The 8,733-nt window shown below is 42.1% G+C and overlaps 1 long non-coding RNA gene across 1 annotated transcript; it reads left to right on the top strand.

The window, feature by feature from the left end:
* The first annotated feature begins 6,475 nt into the window (after nt 1-6,475).
* LOC124682257 lies at nt 6,476-7,531 on the top strand. The gene is made up of 3 exons (XR_006996226.1): nt 6,476-6,665; nt 6,772-6,869; nt 7,438-7,531. It is a non-coding gene; the product is annotated as an uncharacterized LOC124682257 (long non-coding RNA).
* The last annotated feature ends 1,202 nt before the right edge of the window (nt 7,532-8,733 follow it).

Here is an 8,733-nt window from a genome sequence, read left to right as displayed (position 1 = left end):
TGAGAAGGGCAGAATTTCATCAAACTTATTATAATCTTCTGACATGTCTGTCTAGTCCTCCACTCCCACGATGTTTCGTTTTCCAGAAAGAACTATGTGGCGCTTTGGCTCATCGTATGATGTATTCGTTTCCTTATTTTTCCTTTTTCTTGGTTTGGTAGACATGTCCTTCACATAGAAAACCTGGGCCACATCCTTGGCTAGGACGAATGGTTCGTCTCTATACCCAAGATTGTTGAGATCCACTGTTGTCATTCCATACAACTTGTCTACCTGAACCCCGCCTCCTGTTATCTTGACCCATTTGCACCTAAACAAAGGGACCTTAAAAGAAGGTCCATAGTCAAGTTCCCATATCTCCTCTATGTAACCATAATAGGTGTCCTTTTGGCCTTTGTTGTTTGTTGCATCAAAGCGGACACCATTGTTTTGGTTGGTGCTCTTTTTATCTTGGGCGATCGTGTAAAATGTATTCCCATTTATCTCGTACCCTTGGAAAGTCAATACAGTCGAAGATGGTGTCTGGGCCAACAAGTACAGCTGATCTCCAACAGTAGTGTCATTCATGAGATGTTTTTGCAACCAACCGCCGAAAGTCGACGTGTGTTCACGTATAATCCAGTCGTCCGACTGCCCTGGGTTCTGGTAGCGTACAAAATTCTTGTGTACATTGATATACGGAGCCACCAAGGTGGAACTTTGTAGAACTGTGTAGTGTGCCTGAGTGAACGAATGCCCGTCCCTACATATCATTGCTTTCTTTCCGAGCGTGCCTTTTCCACTCAGTCTCCCCTCGTGCCGCGATTCAGGAACACCAATCGGCTTAAGGTCAGGAATAAAGTCAACACAGAACTCAATGACCTCCTCTGTTCCATAGCCCTTGGAGATGCTTCCTTCTGGCCTAGCACGGTTATGAACATATTTCTTTAAGACTCCCATGAACCTCTCAAAGGGGAACATATTGTGTAGAAACACAGGACCGAGAATGAAAATCTCATCGACCGGGTGAACGAGGAGATGCATCATAATATTGAAGAAGGATGGTGGGAACACCAGCTCAAAACTAACAAGACATTGGACCACATCATTCTGCAACCTCTGTAGACTTTCTGGATTGATTACCTTCTGAGAAATTGCATTGAGGAATGCACATAGCTTCACAATGGGCACTCGAACATTTTCCGGTAGAAGCCCCCTCAATGCAATCGGAAGCAACTGCGTCATTATCACGTGGCAGTCATGAGACTTCAGGTTCTGGAATTTTTTCTCTGCCATATTTATTATTCCCGTTATATGGAGGAGAAGCCAGACGGGACCTTGATACTGTTCAGGCATTCAAAAAAGATTTCCTTCTCTGCTTTTGTAAGAGCGTAGCTGGAGTAATGACGTCCTTTATCTGTCTCATGCAGTTTTTTTGGGTCTTTCATACGTTGCTGGTCCTCCCGTGCTTCTGGTGTATCTTTTGTCTTCCCGTACACGCCCAGGAAGCCTAGCAGGTTCACGCAAAGATTCTTCATCACGTGAATCACATCGATTGAAGAGCGGACCTCTATGACTTTCCAATAGGGTAGCTCCCAAAATATAGATTTCTTCTTCCACATGGCCGCGTATCCGGTAGCGTCATTCGGAATAGACTGTTCGCCAGACCCTTTCCAAATATTACTTCTAGATCCTTGACCATACCAAATATATCAGCACCATGACGGTGGGCAGGATTCTTCCGGTGGTCCGCCTCACCGTTGTAATGCTTGCCTTTCTTTCTTACGGGATGGGTACGCGTAAGAAATCAACGATGCCCCAGGTACACGACCTTCTTAGACTTATCCAAATATGCACCTGGCGTCTCATCTAAACAGTGCGTGCATGCATTGTATCCCTTGTTTGACTGTCCTAAAATGTTACCAAGAGCAGGCCAAACATTGATGGTTACGAAAAGTAGCGCTCGTAGGTCAAATTCCTCCTGCTTGTGCTCGTCCCACATATGTACACCTGTTATGGCCCACAGCTGTAGAAGTTCTTCAACTAATGGCTTCAGGTACACATCAATGTCGTTGCCGGGTTGTTTCGGGCCTTGGATGAGCACTGGCATCATAATGAACTTTCGCTTCATGCACAATCAAGGAGGAAGGTTATAGATACAAAGAGTCACAGGCCAGGTGCTATGACTGCAGCTCTGCTCTCCAAAAGGATTCATGCCATCTGTACTTAAACCAAATCTTAAGTTCATTGCATCCTCTGCAAAGTACGGGAACTTTCTATCGATTTTTCTCCACTAGGACCCTTCAGCGGGGTGTCTAATCATCTCGTCTTTCTTACGGCCTGCTTTGTGCCATCGCAACAACCTGGCGTGCTCTTTATTTCTGAACAAACGTTTCAGCCGTGGTATTATAGGAGCATACCACATAACCTTGGCAGGAACCCTCTTCCTGGGGCGCTCACCCTCAACATCACCCGGGTCATCTTGTCTGATCTTATACCGCAATGCAGTGCACACCGGGCATGCATCCAAATTCTCGTACTCGCCGCGGTAGAGGATGCAGTCATTAATGCGTGCATGTATCTTCTGCACATCTAATCCTAGAGGGCAGACAACCTTCTTCGCTTCGTACGTACTGGCGGGCAATTCGTTTCCCCTTGGAAGCTGCTTCTTAATTATTTTCAGCAACTTTTCAAACCCCGAGTCAGTCACACCGTTCTCTACCTTCCATTGCAACAATTCCAGTGTGCTACCTAGCTTTTTCTGGCCATCTTCGCAAGTTGGGTACAACAATTTGTTGTGATCCTCTAACATCTTGTCGAAGTTCAACCTTTCCTTTTCAGTTTCACATTGTCTCCTTGCATCAGCAATGGCCCGACCAAGATCATCAGCAGGGTCATCTGATGCCTCTTGATCTTCTGCTTCATTGTCTTCATTGTTGTCTTCTGATGGAAAACAATCCCCCTTTGCAGTATCACCGTATTCAGCGAACATGGGATAGTTGTCATCGTCCTCTTCTTCTTCGTTGTCTTCCATGATAACCCCTTTTTCTCCGTGCTTGGTCCAACAATTGTAGTGGGGCATGAAACCGGACTGTAGCAGGTGGGTGTGAATGGTCCTCGAGGAAGAGTAATTTATGACATTCTGATAGTTAACACATGGACAATACATAAAACCACCCCGTTTGTTTTCCTCAGCCACATTGATAAAATTTTGCAGGCCCGAAGTGAACTCGTGAAGGCGTCGGTCACCGTACATCCATTGCCGATTCATCTGCATGATATAATTAAGCTTATTAAAAAACTATTACAGAACATCATGATTAGTGAAGCGATGTATATATATACACATGCACTTTATCAATGACAGATGAAAGGATAAATTAAGTTGTTAACCTCGATGGAGAAGGAAAAAGACAGTTAAATGTGGCTTGTTTTCTGTGAACTCAAGTAGCAAAAGCTCTTAGGAATTTCATCAAACACCTCTTATGTATATGAAGAGGGCAAAGCAACATACACCTCTCTTGTGCTAAGAAGTGGAAAATGCTAAGTGTGACTCAAACTTGGGCAGGGCAAGGGTATATATAAACATATGGGCACTTGGTCCCGGTTGGTAAGAAAAACCGGGACCAAAGGGTAGACCTTTGGTCCCGGTTGGTGATACCAACCGGGACTAAAAGGGGTCGGGCCTGACACGCCCTGACGCGCCCTGCTGCACCCCCTTTAGTCCCGGTTTGTATTACAAACCGGGACTAAAGGCCACAAACGAACCGGGACCAGAGGGTGGCGTTGCGCCGCGCCAACACTACAGGAAATCCGGTCTATTGCAACAATAATTATTGCAACGGCCAGTTTTCGTTGCAATAGAATGCAATATTGCCACGAAATTCCCATTCGTGGTAATAACCTCCACATATTGCCACAATTTAGGTTTGTCGCGGTAGTCATCTGTTTTGTTGCAAAAGAGGGTGTGTATTGCAACAAAACGTGGCGACGTTGTAATATGGTGGTCCTATTGCGACAATTACACTTCCTTGCATAAACTTGCCACCTTGTTGCAATAGAGACTAGCTAATGCAACAAAAGCATAAAATCGTGGAAATATTTGAAAATATATTGCAACATTTTCCCATGTTGCACTAAGTATTCACATTGTTGCAAAAATAGCTTGTATTGCAACAAAATACTAATTTGTCGTAATACCGGTATTTTGCCTCAAACCCATTTCATTGCAATAATTATTTGCATATTGCAACAAGTTACGTATCCATGGTAACATATATAAGATATTGCAATAATCATGAATTTTTTATTCTTTATTGAAAAGATGCAATAGTTATCATTGTCGCTGATTAATTCATTTTCCCTTTTATTGTAAGGGCAAAATTTAATTGCAAAAAGTAGGTTTCGAAGATCGCACCTCGCATGTGTAGGCTAGGGTCTCTAACATCACCCAATTCTCGGTTCTAGTGGTTTTTTCACCAAGAAATAACTTTATACAAATAAATTTTAGTACTATCTCCGGTTCAAATTAATTGAACCTGTACTACACATAGTGACATAGTACATGTCCAGGACAATTAATTTGGATCAAAGGGAGTAACATTATTTTCAGCAGCATATATATTCCATACCGCTTCGAAATATTATTTTCTTTTTTTATTTTATTATTCTAAATCTTCCCTCCAAAAAATATTTGCTTTCCCACCAAATAATTTTGCATGGATTATATATTATGCGCCAATATTTTTAACCTTCCCGCTAAACACCCTTAATTGATGATCCTCCAAAAATATTATAGTTTCCCACCAAAAATATTAGTTTCTCGGAAACCTTCCCGCTAAACGCTCCCCCCTTAATTACCCTGATTAGTGCTGCAAGCCAAATCATGGCGTCACACGCACACAATTGGATCTGAGCGCTCTCGTTCCTGGTTTCCTCCGTGCTCACGGCGTCACGACGGCGTCAACAACGCCAAGCGCCCCGGAGTCAATGGCAAGGAGAACGTTTAGTCTCAGGTTATTTCTTTCTCCCAATCTCCTCCGCAGAGATGTGCGCAGCGCCCCCTTTCCGTCGTAGAGCTGCATCGCCGACGGCCGCCGTGCAGCATTTGTCACTCTCGCCTCCGGCATGGCCGCCGGGATGCAATAGGCTGTCTCGCCGTCGGTGCTGGCACAAGTTTGACTTCCTGTCGTCGATGCGGTCCGCGGCCTCTGCCACGCCGACCACAGCCATGGCGGCCGCGAGCACGAGCAGGACTACCAACACCTCGCCGATCCCGATGTTCAACTCCGAGCTCTTCTAGAGATCTGGCCATCGTCGAGCCCCGTGGCAGCGGCACGGTAGATTCTCCTCCCTTCGTTGGCCTGGGATTTAATCAGACCAATGGACTAGATTTGCATCCCAAAATCTTCAATTACAACATGCAGTTCCTGTAACTTTGCAGCTCTTATTACTATCTGCATTCGATTTCCCTTCAATTTTTTTATGTGCTCTCCAAAAGAAAAGTTGAGTCACTTTTGTTAGCTTCAGAGATAGATGATTGACCATATCGTATTTTATGGAAGGATTCTTGGTATTGTAATTGCATAAAGTTGACCCAGATATCTCAAGGAACAGATTTGTAACTTCTGTTCTATCTTCATGATGTTATTAAGGAGCAGTGGATATGCACTGACATAGACGAACTCTCTGTTCCCTGAATCTAATTGCAGTACTTAATAAATTCAGTGACAAGATCACTTTATTATGATCCACTCTATTGACTTGCGGTGGTAGCATGTTCTCAACTTCAGGTCCAATCCCTTTAAAAAAATACAGTACATGTTCTAGCTCTGACAGTAGGAGTACATTCCTAACAACTAATCACACAGGCTGGGTCTACTTAACCTTCAGTAGAAAGTTTGACAGCGAATAAAAATAATTAACTGCTATGTTTATGCCATAGGAAATTCTAGTCTTTTATTACATGCTAGGATTTTGCTTTTCTGTAGATAGTTGCTCATATTTTGATCATTTTAGAATGCTAAACAAGAGCAGCAAAACAACTCCATTTAAACCTGATGTTCAAATTTAGCTAATCCTAATATACTATCTAGACTTCTAAGTTCTCATCGAATTGATGTGTATTACTTCTTCAAACTATGCATTCTCAGTTATCAGTTCTTTGTGTTGGATTGATCTATGCCTGTCTCCCCTACAACATGGATGCATAGTTCCCCATCACTTTCAGTTCAGGTTTGTTACTTAGGCTAGATGTTTTTTTTTCATCCTTCACTCATTCTCTGTTCAGTATGAACATACAAATGATATTAAAATATCCTGATCTGCACCCAAACAATGATAATCAAGCATGCACATAGACATTACTAGTAAGACATGAGATTGCTTTGGATCTGTATGAAAACTTATTTGATGTTATGCCTGTTTTACATTTGTGCTTTCTCTGAATCTGACTCAAATTATGATATTACCTACACAAGGGCACAATGATGAATTCTCTGGAGGATGCTGCTGGTACACAACATCCTTACTTCTTAATCACTTATCTGGATGGTGCACAACATTAATGCTTTGTTAATGCTAAGTCCCTAAATTGTTTTTGTGTGCACTAAGGAAAGGCTCTGTTCTCTTAACAAGGATAGAAAGTGTAATAGAATACACAAACCAACATGGACAACCCAGATCTGGTAAATTGTTCATGTCACTTAACCTGTCTCTACCATTTGCTATAATGCATAAAATCCTGGTATGGATTAAAATGCCAAATCTTCAAGACTGCTAAATCTTTTGCAGGAACTCAAGAACAATCTGACACTCCAGCTGGCATGACATGTGTGTCCTGGATGAATGGCCATCCCATGCTCGCCCCAACCGTGCACTGCTACACGATGGTACTTGTTTTCGTTTATATTTGTGTCCTTCTTTCTTCCAATCTAATACCGAGTAATTCAATGATGATATGAAAGCTGTAGGATGTCAATTGATTCTGAAAGCTACTTGACATTGCATAAATATTCAGAATGTCGATATGCCATTTTCAGATAAGAAGGGTGCATTTGTAATTCACTGCATGACTGCATGTTAATCTGAGTACTTTATATATTAAGCATGATAAGGAAAAATCTTGACACATGAATGATGGGAACTATGAACTAAGTCAAATGCATTCTCTGCTAGACTATTGTCTGTGTCTGCAGCAACGCACATATTTTACAATGGTGTATTTCAGTATTTGGTTGCAATATTAGTCAAATTTTTGCATGCCGTAAGTTAGCACCACCCTTCCTTGGTTTCTGGCTCAGCCACTGCTTGCTGGGACAAACGCCTGCAGCAAGCTACCTAGGAAACGAGCAGCTCAATCTCAAACCAGTGTGGAGTTAAAGCTTGACATGATCCCTGTAACATGCTAATATGAAATAGTTACCATGTCTAATTTTTTCTTTGATTTCTTCATTGCAGGAACCAATTAATTAACTAGACTGGGCTCTATAGACCATGGAAGTTTAGTCTTGACACTTAATTAGGATGGCACATTTAGTATGATGAATGATTGCTAAATTATATTTAAGTTTCATTTGATTGATATTTTCTATGAGATTTATGATTTTTATGAATCTACATATATATTGTACGTATGGTTTTAAATTTTGTAATTGAATGCCTGTATTTTTTTACGGTTGCAAAAGGCTATAACCACAACCCAAATCTCAGTCGTCCCACCTACATGTTTTCTTGCACTAGGATGTTGCGATGGAGCATTTTATGTTAATTTGTCACCTCAATGTGTCTGCACGGTGTGATAACTGTTTGCCGCCACCAAACTAAGTTTTGTTGAAATAGCGGATTGCCACGAAAGTTCACATTGTCGCAGTAGAGAAGAATATCACCACAAAATTTTGCATTGTGGCAGTAGCTTCTCGCTACAAACATTTTGCCCGTCGCGATAACTATTTGGTGCGTCGAAACTAAGTTTTGTTGAAATAGAGTATCACCACGAAAAGTATATATTATCGCAATAGCTTCTTGCTACAAATATTTTGGACGTTGCGCTAACTATTTACAGCCACCGGAACAAGTATGTTGCAATTTTCTATTACCACGGCGGAAATGTTTGTTGCCATAAGTTCGTTGCCATACGGTTGTTGCCACGGTTGGCTATTGCCACGGACTAGTACGAGCGCCACGAAATGTGTGTCATTGCCAAAGGTTATTGCCAGAAATATTTGTCGCAACGAACTAGCAATCGCCTCGATTCGTTGCATGTTGCATTAAGCTATCTCCACAAACCAAATTGTGGCATCAAGTGTGTGCTACCACGGGGAAAATTGTGGCAACTGCCGGCATTGTTGTTGCAATAGTGCACTATATTGCCACGATTGCATTTTTGTTGCACTAGCCTATTACCATACATTTAATTGCAACGCTTGCCAACGAACACCCTTTCGTGGCAATAGGTATGTATTGCCACAAACAGGCATCTATCGCGATAATTTTTTTTGTTGCAATAGACCCGATTCCTTGTAGTGCAAACGAACCGAGACCAATGCCACCCACTGGTCCCGGTTTGCTTTAAAACCGGGACTAAAGCTCCCAGGGGCTTTGGACGAAAGGCCTATTTTCTACTAGTGATAGCATCCAGCAGGCTGCAATATAGTTCGAAAATATTTTTAATAGTATGTACATCAGTTTAGTACCTTTTCTATTTCAGGTACCATTCGATGTTTCAGTTAGAAAAGCTCATTGCTAGTCAACTCC

This window comes from Lolium rigidum, unplaced genomic scaffold (genome assembly GCF_022539505.1).
Source record: "Lolium rigidum isolate FL_2022 unplaced genomic scaffold, APGP_CSIRO_Lrig_0.1 contig_7894_1, whole genome shotgun sequence".
NCBI lineage: Eukaryota > Viridiplantae > Streptophyta > Magnoliopsida > Poales > Poaceae > Lolium > Lolium rigidum.
The sequence above is the reverse complement of the archived record's forward strand: the minus strand, read 5'-3'. Positions and strand labels throughout refer to the sequence as shown.